Source organism: Lynx rufus, unplaced genomic scaffold (assembly GCF_022079265.1).
Source record: "Lynx rufus isolate CCGP_SWC_20201006 ecotype Redwood Valley unplaced genomic scaffold, mLynRuf1.p SCAF_19, whole genome shotgun sequence".
NCBI lineage: Eukaryota > Metazoa > Chordata > Mammalia > Carnivora > Felidae > Lynx > Lynx rufus.
The window spans coordinates 13,000,210-13,021,170 of record NW_025814833.1 but is presented as its reverse complement, the minus strand read 5'-3'; the positions used below and the strand labels follow the sequence as shown (position 1 = coordinate 13,021,170).

The 20,961-nt window shown below is 42.7% G+C and overlaps 1 protein-coding gene across 3 annotated transcripts in view; it reads left to right on the top strand.

Annotated features, from left to right (window-relative positions):
• Positions 1 to 20,961, top strand: part of KLHL13 (kelch like family member 13) — a 202,892-nt gene that overhangs the window by 104,580 nt on the left and 77,351 nt on the right. The window contains exon 1 of one of the 3 annotated variants that reach the window (XM_047081854.1): positions 14,745 to 14,791. The exons of the other annotated variants lie outside the window; for them this stretch is intronic. The gene's annotated coding sequence lies outside the window, so the exon portion shown is untranslated. Of the gene's footprint in view, positions 1 to 14,744; positions 14,792 to 20,961 lie in introns of those variants that run through there. 3 annotated transcript variants of the gene reach the window in all.

The following is a 20,961-nucleotide window of genomic DNA, read 5'->3' as shown; positions in this document are numbered from 1 at the left end:
CCCAACAATTATGATTTAATTCTGGCCTGAGGATTTGTGTTTTGGTTCCAAGGAGAGCCACCTAAACTTGATAAATTGCCATGTTACCAACGAACGGGCCTTGTGCTGGGCACTTCACATATAATATCATATTTGGCCTTTAAATTTATTCTGAGACTCTTAAATTATTTTATTATGTCTTGGGCTCATCTTTTCTTTTTTCTTTCTTTTTTTTTTTCAATGTATATTTTTGAGAGACAGAATGTGAGCAGGGGAGGGGCAGAGAGAGGGAGATACAGAATCTGAAGCAGGCTCCAGGCTCTGAGCTGTTAGCACAGAGCCCAATGTGGGGCTCAAACTCAGGAACTGTGAGATCATGACCTGAGCCAAAGTCGGGCGCTCAACCGACTGAGCCCCCCCAGGCGCCCGTTGGGCTCATATTTTCAATATTTGGCTCGAGCCTAGATTTTTGTTCATCTGTTTTATTTTTTAATTGGCAACCCCTGCCATTTATGTGTGAGTAGTCAGTGGCAGTGAAAGTCTTCACGACAGAAAATTTTACTTTTTATGCAGCATTTCAGGTAGATTCTATTTTTGTATAGATCCCTGGATAACTGCATTTGAAAAATTGGTTAAATGCTTTCCCCTTAGAACAAGAATAGATAGATTCCCTGATCATCTGTGTATTGAAAAAGGGAAAGGATTTGTTTAAAAATTATTCTCTCTTGTTTGTCAGTAGATAGTGTGTCTGTCAGTGGGCGTAGAATGTTCTAGGGGATGACTTGGTTGACTCTGGAAGAAATGTGGCGTACTGTTTAAATTAAAGGTGGGTGCTCTTTGAATACCAAGTATTCTGTCAAACCACAGGATGAGTACATCTCCCCGTAGAAGATGTTGCAAGGTGCATGTGGCTGGGAGTCCTCCCGAAAGCACTTGTCTTTCACTGCTTGGGTTCTGTGAGATGCCCACCAAAGAGAATTCATCTTCCTCGTAGGTGGTCAAGAGGTCTACATCTTTTTTTTTTTTAATGTTTATTTATTTTTGAGACACAGAGAAACAGAGCATGAACAGGGGAGGGGCAGAGAGAGGGAGACACAGAACCGGAAACAGGCTCCAGGCTCCGAGCTGTCAGCACAGAGCCCGACGCGGGGCTCGAACTCACGGACCGTGAGATCATGACTTGAGCCGAAGTCAGCCGCTCAACCGACTGAGCCACCCAGGCGCCCCGAGGTCTGCATCTTCAGAGCCATTAGAAACCCCTTCTTCAGTTTTGAATTCATTGAATTCTTTGTGATGAGCTGTGCACTCTTTCTTTGGCAGTTGGCAGACACGATAGAAACTTCCTGTTTGTTTGGCACAAAGAAGACGTGAGCACAGCACGTGCAGCCTTAAGAAGTAGCTCCTAGCAGAGCAGTGTCTTTTGCAGTATGGTGGGCATGCTTCTGTGGGTCACGACTTGAGCAGGTTACTTATCCGGACCAACGGAGTTACTACTGCAGTGCTCAGGCACGCCCAAGAATGCATGGCTACAGTCTTTTTAGGGATGCAGCAAAACTGCACATCCAGAAAATGCCAATTTTTAAAAAGTGCTTATTGATTTAGTTTTGAGAGAGAGAGAGAGAGAGAGAGAGAGAGAATGAGTGGAGGAGGGGCAGAGAGAAAGGGAGAGAGAGAGAGAATCCCAAGCAGGCTCTGCTCTGTCGGCGCAGAGCCCCATGTGGGGTTCGAACCCACAGAACTGTGAGATCATCACCTGAGCTGAAATCAAGAGTCAGACGCTTAACCGACTGAGCCACCCAGGTGCCCCAGAAAATGCTAATTTTTAAATATCAAGTATTTATAGTATATGGAATTGTGAATTCGAATCAGATCTGTGTTGTGGGGTTTTTTTTCTTATTTTGTTGTTGAACTAACATGGATCAGCGGGTAAAATGGAATTTTGAAAATGTAAAGGTTCCAAACTGTGATGGAAATGCTAATACCCGGGCATGATTTGGATGAAATCGGTCACGTATCTTCAGGTATGAAGACCTGATTTAACAATTTCCCCGATCCTTCTGCTACTGATGTAAAGGGCCCGACTGCAAAGAAAACAACTATCACACAAATAGGACGAAATTATTTGAAATTTGTATTTTAGTAAACATGTAAGAATGAGCTTCTTTAATTACATGTCATATATTTGGAGACACACCTTCTGACGTGAAACCTTTCAATCTCACGCGTTATTTTGAAACCCGCAGAGTGCCGAACAAAACCTTTTGAGGTGGCTAAAATAGTTATATGTCCCAGAAAGTCCACTTCTAAGTATATACCCGAAACAATGGAAAACAGGCAGTCGGAGAAATACATGTACGTGCCCGTCACAGCAGCCCAAGAGCCAAAAGGTGGATGGAAACAGCTCAAATGTCCATCAGTGGCCGAATGAGTAAACAAAATGTGGCACATATGCCTACAATGGAATATTTAGCCAAAAGCAGGAATGACGTACTGGCGCATTATGCATCGTGGGTAAACCTCCGAAACATTACGCTCCGTGAAAGAAGCGTGGCGCAAAGGCTCACAGTGCATGACTCCATTTATGTGATATATCAAAACAGATGAGTCCATAGCGACAGAGTGTATATGGATAGTTGCCAGTGGCTGTGGCGAGAGGAGAACAAGCAGCAGCTGCTTAAGGGATATGGGTTTTTGTTCATTTTAGGGGTGCCGGGCCGGCTCAGTTGGTAGAACATGCGACTCTTGATCTCAAGATCGTGAGTTCAAGCCCTCAAGCTCTGTTGGGCACAGAGCTTACTTTTTTTTATTTTTTTTAACTTTTTTAAATGCTTATTTATTTTTGAGAGAGACAGACTGCAAGCAGGGGAGGAGGAGCAGAGAGAGAGAGGGAGACAGAATCCAAAGCGGGCTCCAGGCTCTGAGCTGTCAGCACAGAGCCCGACGCAGGGCTCGAACTCAGGAACCGTGAAGTCGTGACCTGGGCTAAAGTCAGACGCTCAACCAACTGAACTACCCAGGCGCCCCCACAGAGCTACTTTTTAAAAAAAAAAAACTATTAATTTTATGTTATGTACTTCACTTCGATTAAAAAGAAAAACCGACCCCATAGTGTGGCGAAGCGTGGCACTGTGGGTGGGGGGGGGGGGGAATCGGGTGATGTGTTAAGGTGTGTGCAAGCATCTCTTGTTTTAGGAGTTGCGCATCTATTTTTAAGGCTGCCTTCTCATTATTGTAAGTTATAGCAGTTTTCCATTTGCAATAAGTAGAAAGTTTTTCTTTTAAAACAAATGTAAATGTGAAAGGGCTGATTTAAAGACCAAATAAATAATAAAGGGATCACTGGGATATGACAGGTGAAGGTCATTCACAAATGTCTGAAGAACCGGAAACTTTAAGAAACGTTATCCTATGTCCAAGCCAATTAAATTTTATTAAATGTATACTGAGTCCTGGCTGCTGTTCATCAAAGGTGAATAAGACATCTTTTTTTTTTTTTTTTTTTTTTGCTGTGGATGCCTTCTACCTAATAAAGTAGATAAGCCACATTGCTAATTAATTCTAGGGATAAGCTGAATGTGCCAGGTGCTAAAACTGAGAACGAACAGACTTAGATCAAGACCAGGTACCTTTCAGGTTACCAGTACCACTGAAGAAAATGCTAGAATATATATGGAGACTAGGAACCGAGAAATTTGCTTTTGACATTAGGACCAAGGAACAGAAGTAATTAATAAATGCAACAGACAGTGTATTCGGTATTTGAGTTTCATCTACTGTGGCCCTGTTTGCCTCTCCTTTTCTCTCCCATTAACTTTGCAGTCCTGCTGGGCTCCCCTCTCCCCAGCAATCTCACGTTTAAAGCTAACAGAGTAAGGGCGCCTGGGTGGCTCAGTAGGTTAAGCTTCTGACTTCGGCTCAGGTCACGATCTCGAGGTCCGTGGGTTCGAGCCCTGCGTCGGGCTCTGTGCCGACAGCTCGGAGCCCGGGGCCCGCTTCGGATTCTGTGTCTCCCTCCCTCTCTGCCCTCCCTCGCTCCCACTCTCTTTCTCTCTCAAAAACTAAATAAACATTAAAAAAATAAAAAATAAAGATAGAGTAGAGGGCTTAAGCAGTGGACTCGAGCTAGACTGCCTGCGGACAAATCCCGGTTCCAATATTTTTAAAAATTTATTTGAAAGGCAGAGAGAGAGAATTGCAAACAGGCTCCATGGTCAGCGAGGAGCCTGATGTTGGGCTCAATCCCATGACCCTGGGATCATGACCTGAGCTGAAACCAAGAATCAGATGCTCAACCGACTGAGCCTCCCAAGCACCCCTCCAGTTCTAATATTTACTCATTATATAACTTTAATCGTGTCACTGGACTTTTCTGTGCCTTTGTTTCCTCTTCTGTAAAATGGAGCTATGAATACTACCTACATGATAAGGCCATAGGAAAGATTAAGTAAGTTAAATGAATAAATGGGTAAAGCATTTGTGACACCACTGGGCACATGTTAAGTGATCCACAAACATTAGCGATTCTCACAATCTCTAGTCATTAAGTCCTGTCCATTCCATATGCTAAAAACCTTTCTGAATCCCGCCCCCCCCATTACTGCTTTAGTTTAAGATTACGTTGGCACAATTGTTTGCAGTCGCACCTTAACGAATTTGGTCTCCCCCTCTTCCAACCCTCCCCTCTGTCTCACTTGACTGCCTGACACCTTCTTGCTTAGACTTCACACTCAGCCCTGATGTCACCTCCGTGAAACGTCCCCTGCTTCCCAGCCTTTCCCTCACCCAGCTAAGGCTCTCTGTGTGCATTCGTATGACCTTGAGCACACCTCCCCCACAGTGCATCTCACACAGCACCGTGACTGGCCTTGATATTCCCGGGGCTGTGAGCACCTTGAGGGATGGGGAACTGGGCTTACGCAGCTTTGAACTTCCAGCAGAAACACAACACCTGTTACAGAGTAGGTACTTATTGATGGCTTGGGTGGGCGAACGAATGGCCTCTGCCTGTAGAAAGTTAGCTTACAAGGTTCATTTTGCAAGTCGAGGTGAGCACACGTAAGGCTAAATAGTAACAGTGTGCGTTAAGGGCTGCAAGAGTTCAGAAAAGGGCATTTGATGAGTGTTAGACAAATCAAATCAGGCTTCAAAGGGTAGAGCTTGATTTGGAACTTAAGAACGGGCAGCACTTGGGGCACCTGGCCGGCTCAGTCGGTGGAGCATGTGGCTTTTGATCTCAGGTTTGTTTGTGGGTTTGAGCCCCACGTTGGGTGTAGAGATTACTTAAAAATAAAATCTTCGAAAAGAAAAGAAAAAAGGAACAGGCAGAACTTGGCATGAATAGAGCAGTGGCCATAATTTAGGCCAGGGGAGTGTTTTGTGAGTTGAATAGATGATAACAGAATTAAAAAAAAAATCCAAACATCTAGCCTCTCCAAAAGAGAGAAGAGACCAGCCTAATTAGGGTGTGCGTGCAGGTCCTTCCGCTCTAACAATGGTGTGTGTCCTGAAGGTTTATTTACAAGTTATTTGTTTGCAGGATGGTGAAATTTCTGACCATGCCCCAAATATTGCATTTTAAGTTTCTTAAATACCCGATCTATCCCCTGGAGTACTAGCCTGAGCTCCAGGGCCTGGGAGCAGGGGTTCGGGACAGGCGTGACAGGTTCTGGGCTGGAAGGCATAGAGTAGTAGAGGAAATGGAGCTTTGTTATTCTTCTACAACCTTCTCTGTACCCTTTTATAGATCTCGGTTTCTCTTTCTCTGTCTCTGGATACAGTTGCTCTATCCCCCCCCCACGCCCCCCCCCCCCGCCAGCTGCCTTCATATAGTACCCCACCCAAGTTTGCAAGGACTCCAGAAGGCTCTCTCACCACCAGCCTTCCCGGTTCCCTGAGGGCAGCAGCTCTTTGCTATTTGAAGGAACTTGACTGAACTCATTTGCACCAACGTGAGACTAACTGACAGTCGCCTTATCCTGGCAGCTCTACTTATTGTAATTTTCACAGGATTCTTTTTGGCTCAAATGAACCCATACGATGGAATTTCTGGCAGTAGTACATAGCAAACAATGAGAGAGGGGGACGGGGGAAGAGAGGGAGAGAGAGAAAGCGCAGGTGCAAACCTTGGAGAGAAAGTTTGTTGGAGAGAGAGTTGGCACTATAGGAGAAGATATTTGAGGACAGGGAAAGCCTTTGCGAATTTCCCTTTCTGCTCTGATCCTTACTCTATTTTTGGTACCTTCCTTTCTTGAATGCACAGAAACTTTAAGCTGCAGGGGCACCTGGGTGGCTCGGTCAGTTAAGCGTCCGACTCTGGGTTTCAGCTCAGATCATGACCTCATGGGTTCGTGAGTTTGAGGCCCGCACCAGGCTCTGAGCTGACAGTGCGGAGCCTGCTTGGGATCCTCCCCCTCTCTATACCCTTCTCCTGCTCACACTCTCTCTGCCTCTCTCAAAATAAATTAACTAATTTAAAACTTTTTAATGTTTATTTTTGAGAGAGAGAGAGACAGAGGCAGAAAGAGAGGGAGACAAAGAATCCAAAGCAGGCTGCAGTCTCTAAGCTGTCAACAGAGAGTCCGATGGGGGGCTCGAACTCCCGAACCTCAAGATCATAACCTGAGCCGAAGTCGGACACCCAATCGACTGAGCCACCCAGGCACCCCTAAATAAATTAATTTTTAAAAAAAATTTAAAAGAAAGAGGCTATAAGCTGCATTAAATGAATGCTACTGTGGCAGTTCCTGGTGAAAGGGATTTTGTGTTTTCCAGTTGTGTGCAAATCTGGGACAGCTCGTAATGGGAAATGAGATTAAGTAAGTCACGTGGAGCTGGGGTTGCGGGACCCTGAAAGTGGAGTCTACAAATATATCCACACAAATAAGGAGTCATAGGTTTTTGAATGAGGATTGAGATAGTCAAAGCAATATGGAAGGCATAATTAATTCTAATTTTAGATTAGGAATGGTGGGGTGTCAAGTTCACTCTTGGCTCTTGTGTGAGTGGTTAATACAGAATCCTACCTTTTGCTACCCTTTTTCTCATTGTTCTGGGACTATTTCCTCTGTTAGTGTCAGAATCCCCGCCTGTCTGTCTGTTCTGTGTGACTTCTGTGCCAATCTTTCCTTTAGGATTCAGGATCCTAGAGACTTTTATGACTCTTGCATTTCCAAACTAGCCCGTAGGGACTTATACACTGCGTTTCTGTGTCCCAGTAGCAAAATTCAAGTGCAGTGTTAGCAAAACACGGCTCCCTTTTATGACACCACGTTACTTTTATTTAAATAAAAACCTCCAGCCTTTGTACCCCCGAACACGCCCCAAGATCGTGGTTAATGATCTGTACCAGTGAGCCCTCACAGCTGCTGGAGCCTCCACCCCCTCTACCTAACCCTAAGAAAATGCTAAAGTTTGTTATGAATAAGCTCTTCCCTGTGGGGAACTCCATTGTCTTTGATTCTTTTTATCACTCATTATGTTGATATCCTTGGTATTTCTACCCTGCCGGTTTGCGTAAATGGGTGTGACAAAGGGATTGGAGACATTTCCTTCAGCCTAAATTGTAATTCTCATAGTGGAACAGACAATTCACAGGTCTTTAATCAAACATGTATTTTTTTTTCCTCTATTTTGAAAGTTACAGGAGCTTGTTAGTGTTGGGCCCTCCTGTGCTTAATGTGTGTATTTTACTCTTGACTGCTCACCGTGTCATTTGAGCTACTAGGTTGTGGTGATGTGAAGTGACTTGCTTGGTTGAATTCACTGTTTTATTTTTTTGCTCAGTCTAGTGGAGTAGTTATTGTCAAAATTGGACTTCGTGGCTCCCCTTTTCATCAGCACTGGTTACGATAATTTAAGAAGACCTCATAAGCCAAAGAATATGGTTTTTATCCTTTTCAATGAGTAGTCTGTAGAAATTCTTGGTTTTAGGAGATGCTGTTTCGTATTTCAGTGTTCTGGCCTAGGTGATAAACCAATGAAGTGCATTTCTTCGGTTTTTAGTTTTACCAGTCCTGTCTTGACCTTGACAAACGATGATTGGCGACTCCCTTCCTTATTGTAGCTACGCGTTTCCTTTGCTCAGTTTAGGTCAGGAGTCGCTTACTGAGCCTTTCACCCCAGTTGCCTCCTACAACTAACTGGATTACTGTGTGACAGGCACTGGGATGGGGAAATAAAAACATAAGGAGGACCCAAACGCAGCCCTCAGGAGTATACAGTCTAGAGTTTATAGAAACAGTTACAATCTAAAGTGACAGGACCTATAATATTCAAGGTGTCGTGGGGGGTTAGAAAACCTAGCAATGGAGTCTGCTAAGGGATGGGGGGGTTGTTGTTCATGGAAGGAGATAAGCTCGAACACTGGAGTATGACTAGAAATTTGCTTGGTAGACAAGGAGAGCAGGGCATTCCAAGTGGAGAGAACATCATAGGAGAAACTACTGAGGCATGAGGGAGTATGGCCCATTGGAGATCTGTGCCAAGAAGTGCTAATCGAGTGATAAAAAGGGAGCTCTGAGAATTGCCACTGGGAAGGTATTTCTGGCATAGGTATAGGCTGACGATTCTGCAACCTGAATCAGAGATCGTCCTGTATCTCCCATGACCTGTTCCTCTTTTCCTCCAGCCTCTTCCTTCCTTCCTCATAAAGGAACTCTGTGGCGGTGTTTAGGAGTCATATTGGTGTGTGTGGGGGGGGGGGGTTCCCTAAAATAAATATTCATACAATACAGAGGAAACTAACGGACACCAAATTAGGTGTCAGGGGACCTGGATTCTTGTTTCCCAGTTCTCTCAGCAGCTGTGTCACTTGAGTCGTCATTTAACAACTCTGTTTCTTCACTAAAATGGGAATATTAACACCTGCCTTGCCTCCCTCAGAGTCCAGGGGAAAAGGAAAAATTAGACTCTTAAAAGGTCCAGTAAATTTTTTTTTATTTGGAATCCTGCTAGCTAAGGCTACCACCCAACATTTAAGACAAGTAAAATACTTGACGGGGTATCTGGATGGGAAGGCTGGGTCGAAGCACAGGAATATGCTTACTTCCTCATTAACTCCCTGTGTCGGCCCTTTTGCCTATGGGGCGTCAGTCAGCTTAGTTCCCCGTTTCTGCACCAACGTGATCACATTTCCTTCTTCCCAGTGGTCTTGTCACGTATATCTTCGCCCACGTTAGATTCTCACAGTAAGTCTGCGATGGTAAGGGATTTAAGACTTGGGCCAGTAAAATACGAGTCGGTATATTTCACAGTCAACCTTGAATGATTTACAATCTGTTAGGTAGTTTGAATTACTCCTGAACTACCCTCCGTCGTTTGTGGCACAGCACTTCCTTACATTTTAAGGCTGTATAAAAAGGTTATGATTCATTCAAGTGGGAATGGGAAGTTACGAAACGGGCCTTCTACTTTTCTTTTCTTCCTAATCCTGTGACGGTACAGGTAGAGTTATTAGTACCAGGAAAAGGCTTTTCTTCCCTTTTGACCCCACCTGTGCCACTGGTCATTCACCCGAAATGTGACCTTCCAGGCTGGAGGAGTATGAGTAGTTACTCCCAACATGAGTACCCCTGACCGACCCTTCTTTAGATCACTGGTTTTCCAAGTCTGTCGCCCGAGGACCTTTCTGAACGACAGAAAACTCGGTAAGCCACTCAGGCCTCCTGCTCTGAACCATCTTAACAGCTATGGATGAGATCACACGATGATGCTATTTTAAATGGAACGTAAGTGAATTGTTTATACTAGGTGAATACAGACCCTGTCATCAAAATCACTAATAACATAAGAGACTTACTGTGTCCTAGCAGGACGTGGTGATTCCCCTCCGTTCCCCGCTTCTACGTGAACTAGCACACGTGAACGTGCCTATGAAGTTGGAAAAAAAAAAAAATACCTATTCCAGTTTAAACTATAATAGAAAAACGATTATTGCCTTTTTTCTGCCAGGCTTGAGGGACACACTCTGGCAATTGTTCTGTTTTCCACAAAATTAAATGAGGAAACGGTCTGGTTTGTTTTCTCTTTGTTTTCAAGTCTATGGTACCATTGATACATGGTTTAAAAGCATTCTTCCGAGGACCTAGTGGATTAAATCATTTTTATGTCCCCTAAGTACTGCCCCGTTGTGGAGAATTCTTGAGAAAAGTGTGGCACCTATCCAAAATCACATTCTCTGGTTTTTTCCCCCCGTATTTGAATTTTTTCCTTATAAGTTAATGGAAAGGAAAGTGGTCAGTTTTTGCACTCAATAAACAAGAAAGAAGGTGCAGACAGCTTTTATCTGGGACATTTTTAAGTCATTGAAAGAATATTTTTAAGTATTAACTGCTTTTTGAAATTATTGGCAGAGTCCTCTTAACCCTCTAACATAAAATGGTTGAATAAGATGAAAAGATTTTTTTTATTGTCTACATAAAAGAAAGCACCATGGTTTTTGCATCATTGCATAAATCTAAGAGATTATGCACACATAAAGAGGATGAGACCAAGCCGAAGGCTAAATGCCAACATCAACGAAAGCTTGTCTGAGTATTTGACACTGTGCATAATGGGGTGTGGTTCCACAGGGAGAGGACACTAAATATTTACACCCCAGGACATGTTTCTCTGGTAAAGCTTCTTGCCCTGGATTAATCTTCCAGCTCATACTATTACCCCCTTCTTTAACCATACCCCCTTCTTACACTTGGATTTTCTCCCATAAAACTTCATGAGAGGCTAAACCTTCTAGATCCAATCCCCTGCCCTCGCTTTTCCCATCTCTCCCATCTCTTTCTGTGGTCTTTGTGAATTCTGTTTTATTGTATGAACCTTCAGGTGAATTATCTCGGTTTACCACAAGTAGTAAAACACAAGCATGGCCCCCCCCAAGCCTCCCTCACAGCTCTTCCTCCCCCCCCACCAAAGATCACAGTTCTATAATTAAGCTGTTCTGTTGGTATCCCTTTCTCATCAATTCTCTGGAATTTTCTGGCGAGAGTTGTGATGTGTGCAACCAACATTGTTACCTAGTAATGCCGAGTCGCTGCCCAGTGCAGATAAAGTTCTGTGCACATTTCATGCCCTTTCCTCTCAGGCTTGAGAGTAGTAAAGGAAGTTATTGAGAGGAGTGTGTACTGTGAAGAATGGGGAGGTGTGCTTTCCTCGGCCACTTACCATCAGGCTCTGACTTGCCTTAGTGTCCTCTCCGCGCCATCTTGTTTGGCTTTATAGGCAAAGAGTCGAAGAGGGTTTTCGAACATTGTGCGCTAAACTTTAGGAGGAATGCATGGTCCGTGTAATGGAGGAACATTTCAAAACTGGAGACTCAAATTACCATGGGAGACATCACAGAAAAGAATGGAATTTGAGCTGGATCTAGAAGGATGAGTTGAGTTCAGAAAAGTGGAGAGGGGAAGAGATTTCTCGTAGGGGGGCCTCTGAAGCAAAGGGAGACAGAACAAAACAAGCCTACGAGACAGAGAATGGGCAGTTGGTGGAGTTCAGGAGTGGGTTGGTCAGCTCATAATGAGTCCTTTTTTTTTATTAAAATTTTTTTTAACATTTATTCATTTTTGAGAGACAGAGTGTGAGTGGGGGAGGGGCAGAGAGAGGGAGACACGAAATCTGAAGCAGGCTCCAGGCTCTGAGCTGTCAGCACAGAGCCCGACACAGGGCTCAAACCCGCCAACCGTGAGATCATGACCTGAGCCGAAGTCGGACGCTCAACCAAGTGAGCCACTCAGACGCCCCCGTAATGAGTTCTTAGTGCTGAGCATCGTTGCTTGATTAATTCCTTGAGTGATCCACGCATTCAACAACTGGCTTCTCATAGCTCATAGGATGAAATCCACACCACTTCACTCACATGTGATTTCCTTATATGTTAAAATCTACTCCCCTCAACACTGTGTACCTAAACACCCTCTAGTAATATTGAAGACTTTCTTGACCCTTCCAACATGTTGTACTCCTTTAAATCTCTGTGTGTCTGCACAGACTGCGTCTTCTGGAGTCTACCTGGGGAATAATACCTCATCCTTCGACCCCAGTCGCAGCCTGATTTTTATTGTTCCTCTGTAGAATCGTAGGCATGTACGACTAAAGCTTTTATGCCATATTTTGTGCTGTCAGAGTGCATGTCTGTTTCCCTCACTCAACTAAGAGCTCCCTGAGAGCAGGGGATTGTTCCCTGTTCACCTTTATATCCATATCACCTAGCGGAGTACCCACCACATATGTAGCAAATCCTTAACAAATATTTGTTGACTAAACCGTGTGTTGAACGTTTAATTTACATCACGTATAGCCGTCTTTGAAGAGAGTCACCTAGAAGCAATGTGATTGACAGATCGAACATGGGTGATGCAGAGAGATCAGTTATGTGTATTTTTGGAAGTAGCTCATTTGCTAAAAAAACATAAACAAGAACAAAAACAAACACTAGGGACTAGACACCTGTGAAATCGACAAAGAATAAAGGCTAGGACTTCATGCCTGGCTACTAGAGGCACGGGAGAGGGAAGGGTTACAGAGAACGAAGATGTAAGGTAACATGACAAAGAACAGGGCAGCGACCCTTGAAAAAAGAAGGTTACTTTCAGGCAAACGTGTTTTCTCCTACGTCAGATCTCCCGGTGTTGGTATTTGTCTCATCCCACCTCTGCTCTAAAGCCCGGCACTTTGTTCCCGTTCAATTAACTGGAACTAAGCTCGAGGTTCCTGTGGTTCTGATCCCCGCATCTGATCCGTCCTTAAGATAAGAAATAAAAATAGTTCAGCCACGCCGGCTACAATTTCCTACCAATGGAAGGTGTTCAGTGCATAGGTTTTTGAATATATAAAAAGGCTGTTTCTGCCTTCGGGAGCTGCAACTGAAGTGTTATACCAGGCAGATACACTGGGGTGCGCTACTGTGTAGCAGAGCCTAGCCGTGCCTCCCAGCTCTCAACTTTAAAACTCCAGAGAATTTGATGAGAGAGGGATCCACAAGAACATGACAAATGATGAGAGTTCAAACCTTAAGAGAAAAATGGGCTTATTGGTAAGAGACCTTTCTTTTCCTTTATTTACTGCTGTTACTTATTCATTACAATAGCAAGCCTGTTGTTTTCATATGTGGCTGTGAAACGGTGTACAAAAATCAATTTTATATGTATTGTAGAATTCAGGAGACATATTGGTAACCATGCAAAAATCATAGGAAGCATGGAGAAAGCTTGATTTTTTTTTTTTTAAAGTCACTAAGGAGATTTTATTTTCTTTCAGACTGTGGTATAGATTTGTATATATATCTGAAGCTTAAATGTAATACAGGTTAAGAAATACATATATATATATTTTTTTTAAAGTTAAAATAAAGAATAGTGACTTGTGTAGAGATACATAATTTCCCTCAGTTACCAGAAGGTGGCACACCAGATTCTTCTTAAATACACAAAGGAAAGGAATAATATTAATAGGAATATAAAATAAGCTGTATTTAAAGATACGTTAATGTATTTGTAAGTAAAAAATAATGTAATTGCTATTTGCGTGGTGAGGCTTAATGCTAAAACATGGCAAATATTAATTCAACCCATTGTAGCTTTTTATGATTGCAAAATAATAATTTTTATGTGTATAGCGTTTTAAAAGTGGACTTTGAAATAGTATTGCCATTAAAGGGATGCTGTTTTGAATTCATGGCTCCAAATAAAATAAATAAAAGACTTGCTACCTACCTTTACATAAGAAGTCCTTAGCTTGAGGATAACATTTTGGATAAGGTCTCTGCCAAGGTCTTTCTGACGGTACTATCAGACTCTGACTTTGATTGAGTTGTGATTTGAATAGTGCTTGTGAGATGACCCAGAAAGGAGCCCGAACTGTTTATTTTGAAGACAAAGTTAGATGAGGGTAACGCTTAGCAGCGGTCACTCTCCGTAAGCTAATTGCAACATGAAACGTAATAAAGGTAAATGCATGAAATTTGGCGTTAGCTGCTCCTACACTTTCTCAGAAAGTTGACTGGTGTCAGCCCATACCGCAGTGCTCCGTAGTAGGTCTCTATTTTGAGAGCTGCGTTCCTCGGGCAGTACCAGAAGTCTTGTCTGTTCATCGTTGTCTTTTATATTAGCCCGGAGGAGTGAGATACGGGAGAGTTCACAAAACCCAAATCTTCCGGTTAAGGAGACCGGTGCCTCTGTTTGTATGTTTTTATTAATTATGAGCAGTATGACAATAAGAAAATTGGTAGTAAACGCACCTAGAAGAACATTAACCATCTGTTCCCTGAAAGCTTGTAATGTGTGTCATTTGCTCTCAGGTTTTTATGGCAAAACAGTGGATCAGCAAAGAACTGAACTCTAAGCTTCAAAAACTAGAAAATGACAAAGCATTCCAAGGCCGGGTATATATTGACTGGAAAAGCCTTTCCTTCTGTCCCGATTTTGCCAGTTTAGTCTTTCAGATCAGCTGCCAATAGATGTTGCATTTAACGTCAGTCTTCATTCCAGACTTTCTGAAACATTAAGAGGGCTTCTAAAAACAAATAGAATCTTATGGCTTTCTTGTTAAGTTTTTTTTTTTTAAGTGAATTTACATATTTACAAGTTGTTCTGAGTGGTATTGACTGTTCAGGATTTATGAACATGGTTTATTAATTTGCAGCTAAAATATATATTCTGCAGAGCATGCTTTGAAAAATTGGAACTAAATACAGTAAAGCCACAATTAACCAGATTTTTTTTTTTTTTTTTTTTTTTTTTTTGCACTCCACTTTCAGGAGACGGAGGCAATTGTCTTTAAAACAAGCCGATTTCAAGGATATATTCAAAAAATCAACTTCGGGGTATGTCCAAGGGTCTGCATTTTCCTCTACCTTTTTGCCACTGAGAATTTATTTGTATAAAAAAGACCCTGAGATACTAGAAGACATTCGGTCATCAAGGCAACTTGGAATAATGTCTAGGTTAATGTGTTTATGAAGCTGAAAAAAAATGATAAATTATCCTGTTACAAAAATACCACACACCATCTATTGTGCTCTGCATTTTCAAATGGGCTTTCCCAAACACAAGTTCAGTTGGTTTTCATAAGATTGCCGTGAATGGGACAAAGGGGCCCCTTCCCTATTTTACAGATCAGGGAGGGTACTATGGCAAGTCACAAAGCTAGTCAGTGGGAGACCACAACCAGACCACAGGTGCCCACGGCCGTGTCCTTCTCCATCCTTCCTGATCAAAAAGGTTTGAAACAAATTTTTCACTTTCACGTGCTATTGGACAGTCTGTGTAATTTAGACTACCTTTGTTTCCTAATTGCTGGGACTTCACAGCCCCCACTCTGCGTATGTCTGTCGGTCTGCCTCTGTGCCTGTCTGTCAGCCAGCTGGAGACCTTGCTTTCAGACTCACCCAGACCTGGAAGGATCTCGAGTGTGGGAGGGGCAAGATAATGGCCGTGGACGGTGCAGACTGGCAAGCAGTGGTGAGCAGCCCACGCTGATATGCTGGGGAAGGCTGGCGACCCAGAGGGAAAACAGCCTCGCCGTAGCTGGGGCTATCTCCGGTGGGGGGTGAGCAACCTTGACTCTAAAGCAATGTTTCTTCACGTGCGGTGGACCGGGCAGGAAAATCAACTGGGTCACTTGTATAAAATGCAGAGTGCTAGGCCCCACCTGCAGACTTCTACAGAAAATATTCACCCCAGGTGATTCTTAGGCCATACCAAAGTTTGAGAACACCTGCCTTCAAGGTATAGGACTTTTCCTGTGCTCTGTGTATCGGCGTGTAAAGAAAAGAGCCACCTTTCTTTGGTAGCATCCATGCTTCGTGTCAAAGTCTGTATGTGTCTCCACCCGAGGCATTCTCGCACTAGCCCCTGTGTATTATGTCGACTGGGAGGTGTTTTTGAAAGATTTGTGTCCATTTGAGACTTGAAGACAGGAGGCAAAAAGGTTGCTGTCGGAAGGTGAAAAATTAAGTTTTGAGATTTGAAGAGTTAGCCCAGTGACTGTGCAGACTGCCTGATTAGATCGTGGCTGGAGAACATGAGTTCTTTTGTATACTTGTAACATCCAGCAAAGTCGTAAGTTCTTAGTACTTACTGGTGATTGAACTAATTCAGCAGGCACCTCTAATTTATAGGCTTTGGGCTCGGCATAGTGAGTTGATTGATTTTGGTATTTGTGAAGTTCAAGGAGTCAATCTTGCACCGTCGGTAATGGCTAATAGAGGAAGGAGGCCTCAGTGAAAACAAATGCAGTGTAGTCAGCAAATGTGGAAACATGGTCCTAATTAATTTGCTAGGGCTTGTTCCCTGTTGGGAGGGTCCGATTAAGCTCGGTCTTGCTGCCTCTTTGCCCTTTTTGGGGTATAGGTTTCTGTGCTTTGCAGATCTGAATCTCGAAAAATGATTAACTCTGGAAATTCCCAAACAGAAATATTTTCATTTACTGACCGAACAACATCATAGGAATTTCAATAACACGTCCAGACCTGGTGATAGAAGACTCATAAAAAGGCTCAACGATGTCTGTGACTTAGATCCAGCTGAATAAGGAATGAATGAATAAGTAAGTGCTAGCTAATTGGAAGATAGTATTTCACCCAAATGTTCTGTAGCTTCAGAATCCCACGAGAAGTAACTGGTTGTTTAAAACCTATATTTGAGGGGCGCCTGACTGGCTCAGTCGGTTTAGGTCATGAACTCACAGCTTGTGAGTTACAGCCCCACATCAGGCTCTCGGCTCTCAGCGCAGAGCCCGCTTTGGATCTTCTGTCTCCTTCTCTCTCTGCCCCTCTCCCCCCCACATGTTCTCTCTCTCTCTCTCTCTCTCTCTCTCTCTCTCTCTCTCTCTCGGTCAGAAATAAGTAAACAAAAAAATAAAAATGAAGCATGTATTTTATTTTGAAGACATGGAGTGGTTCTGAATTTACTGGCTGGAGCAGACAGACTTAGAAAGGCAGTCACGAAGCCCACGCCCCGTCTAGGTTAGGGGGCGCCGGGCTGGCTCAGTATGAAGAGCGTGCGACTCTTGATCTCGGGGTCGTGAGTTCAAGCCCCACGTTGGGTGTAGAGATTACTTAAATAAATAAACTTTAAAAAATAAAAGAAATAAAAATAAATTGCATCTAGCTTAAATCTAGGGTCAACCTAGAAGATGAGGTATGTTTTTTGTTTAAAATATTTTTTAATGTTTATTTATTTTTGAGAGAGAGAGAGACAGAGCATGAGTGGAGAAGGGGCAGAGAGAGAGAGAGAGACACACACACAGAATCCGAAGCAGGCTCCAGGCTCTGAGCTGTCGGCACAGAGCCCGATGCGGGGCTGGAACCCACGAACCGTGAGATCGTGACTTGAGCCGAAGGCGGACACTCAACCGACTGAGCCACCCAGGCGCACCTGAAATATGTTTTTTGCTTCCTCATATCAAAATTGCATTTACTTTAGTTAGTGATAGAACATGAGATCTACTGGATCTTCCCCCCACTGGACAACCATTGCATCCAAGTAACGAAGTTAGACATAACTTTAAAACTGTGTTGTGGTTAGTTCGTAACACGTGAGCTCTTTATAGAACATGAGTTAATGATGTCTGACATCATAGGATTTTCACTGAATTAATTGCTAAGTACGTTTTGAGGCATGACAGTTTTAAATTGCACGCTTTTCGGCTTGCTTCTGTAATTTAGACTTACCACCACATATTTGTTATCTTTCAAGGTAAGATATACCCGCCTTCTTTCCCTAAGAATAAAATCTTTCTAATGTAAGATCACCCAAGAGAAGAATTCTAAATTAGAAAATGAGAAGGATCTGAAAATAGTTCAGAAAACAGAGGTATTGAACTGGTTGCTGAATTTCTTGGATACCACCATAGGAGGCAAATAGCATGACCATAAACTATATACCTTTATGAAGACGTTCGAGCCCCATGTTATGGCAACAGGTCACAAGGTTCGAGTCTGACATTGAGTCTTTTTTTTGGAATTTAAGATTTTCTCCTTCATGTCTGGTTACAGCCTTTAATATTTAGTCAATAGTAGTTTCTATAGATGCATATTCCTAGGAAATTTGAAATTGTAATAGTTAGGCCCAGGAAATGCTCAACATAAAATTAAACTAGTTGAACATAAAGGGCCCCTTTTCGTGGAAATTTTAAGTAGTATTGTATGATCTTAATGAGTCCTTATGATTGGCTTTCCATGAAAGAGTTTACTTCTAGATCTCATTTTTTAGCTATAACATTTATGGTGCAGATGTGCATGTGGTAATAACTCTTTGGGTAAAAGGAAATAAGTATCATTTTTTAAATAGTAGCATGATTTCACTAATTTTAATTGGAATGTTGAGGAAAATGTCATACGTTACTGTAAAGGCCTTCCAGTAACTCGGAGTTTTATAAAAGCATAGTCATTGCTGAAAGAATGTAGAATATAAGCAAATGTTGACTTTCCTTAAGTAACATGCCTTTTGAGATTGGGTATATATGATGTGCTTATTATTGAAAAGTTTTTTGTGGTGCCGGGGTGACTCAGTTGGTTAAGCATCCAACTTTGGCTTAGGTCATGATCTCATGGTCTGTGAGTTTGAGCCCTGCATCGGGCTCTATGCTGGCAGCATGGAGCCTACATCATATCCTCGGTCTCCCTCTCTCTGTTCCTCCCCTGCTTGTTCTCTCTCTCTCTCTCTCTCAAAAATAAATAAACTTAAAATAAGTTTGGGGAGCCTGGGTGGTTCAGTCAATTAAGCATCTGACTTCAACTCACGTCATGATCTCACAGTTCGTGAGTTCAGGTCCCACGTCGGGCTCTGTGCTCACAGCTCAGAGCCTAGAGCCTGCTTTGGATTCTGTGTCTCCTTCTCTCTCTGCCCCTCCCCTACTTGCACTCTCTCTCTCTCTCTCTCTCTCTCTCTCTCAAAAATAAACAATAAACATTAAAAATTTTTTTTTTAATTTAAAAATTAAAAAAAGTTTTTCGACCATCATAGATAAACATTATTAGGAAGTATTTACTCTCATTAAAATAGTTCAGGATTTATAGGGGCATCTGGGTGGCTCAGTCGATTAAGCGTCCCAACTTTCGCTCAGGTCATGATCTTGCAGTTCGTGGGTTCGAGCCCCACGTTGGGCTCTGTGCTGACAGCTCAGAGCCTGGAGCCTGTTACGGATTCTATGTCTCCCTCTCACTCTGCCCCTCCTCCGCCCACGCTCTCTCTCTCTCTGTCTCTCAAAAATGAATAAACGTTAAAAAAAATTTTTTTTAATAAAAAATAGTTCAGGGTTTATAAAAAGATTGTAATATTGCTTATTCTTTTGTTTTCATGCAACTTTTATGGTTTTGCTTCTATATATGATGCCAAATTAAAATAGAAGTAGTGAAACTATTTGAAAAGCTTTATATGAATGTATTTTTTAGCCAGGAGAGCCATAGTCTTTTTGTTGGTTTGTTTTAAGGTTTTTATTTTTAAGTAATCTCTACACCCAACGCTGGCCTCAAACTCACAACCCCAAGATCAAGAGTTTCATGCTCTATTGACTGAGCCAGCCAGACACCCCAGGAAACCCATATGCTTTTTTTAAGTTTATTCATTTATTTTGCAGAGTCCGATGTGGGGCTTGAACCTGTGAACTGTGAGATCATGACCTGAGACGATCAAGAGTCAGATGCTTAACCAACTGAGCCACCTAGGTGCCCCTAGGAGAGCCATATTCTTAACTTTCCTTTCAGTAGCACTGTATATTTGTTTTTATTTTTCATTTTTTTAAGGAAGGTCTACGTTCAACGTGGGGCCTGAATTCACTCCCCTGAGATCAAGACTCACACGCTCCACCAACTGAGCCAGCCAGGTGCCCCAACACTGTACATTTTTAATGGCTTTTTATTGCGATAAGTCTTCAGGTTTAATGTACAAACACATCAGAAAAATCTAATGATGGTTTGGCTGTTTTATTTATAATTTAAGAGATACTTAGGAATTTGCTGGGAGACAACAGATAAATTATCATTATTTGAGATGAGAGCAGACATCATAAGTGATGCATTTATTTCATTTTTAAAAAGCATGTATTCTGGGTGATTTTCTTCAGCATATACTTATTTTTAACAAGATAATGTATATATCTAATTTTTTTCATTTTAAGGAATTCATAGCCTAAAATTATCAAATTAACAGGTGAATATTCTTTTTACCTGAACTCTGCTTTTAGAGCAGAGTCAAGATTTAAAAATCCTTCCAGGATATATCCTGGCTTTGATACACAATTCTTTTTTGTTTTTTTTTAATTTTTAGAAACGCTTATTTTTGAGAGACAGAGAGAGAGACAGAGTGCAAGCGGGGGAGGAGCAGAGAGAGAGGGAGACACAGAATCCAAAGCAGGCTCCAGGCCCTGAGCTGTCAGCACAGAGCCCGACGCGGGGCTCGAACCCATAAGCTGTGAGATCGTGACCTGAGCTGAAGTCGGACGCTGAACCGACTGAGCCACCCGGGTGCCCCAGAACAGAATTCTTATTTAATCACCCCTCTGCTTGTAAACTTCTCTTTCAGTTTACCCGACAAATATTTACTGAGTGCTTTCCTGTGTGCCCGGAGCAGTGCTCAGTTAGGAAGATACAAAGATTTGGGGACTCCTTGAGGGAGGAGCAGAGAGGGTGTCTCAGGCAGATGAAGTCGCACAGTGGGGACATAGGGTGCACTAAAGCATGGCCACTAGACACATTATCTCTATCTGACGGCGATAAATAAAATGCCTCTCTAAACTGCCTTTTTCAGGGGCGCCTGGGTGGCGCAATCGGTTAAGCATCCGACTTCAGCCAGGTCACGATCTCGCGGTCCGTGAGTTCGAGCCCCGCGTCAGGCTCTGGGCTGATGGCTCAGAGCCTGGAGCCTGGAGCCTGTTTCCGATTCTGTGTCTCCCTCTCTCTCTGCCCCTCCCCCGTTCATGCTCTGTCTCTCTCTGTCCCAAAAATAAATAAACGTTGAAAAAAAAAATTTTTTTTAAACTGCCTTTTTCAGA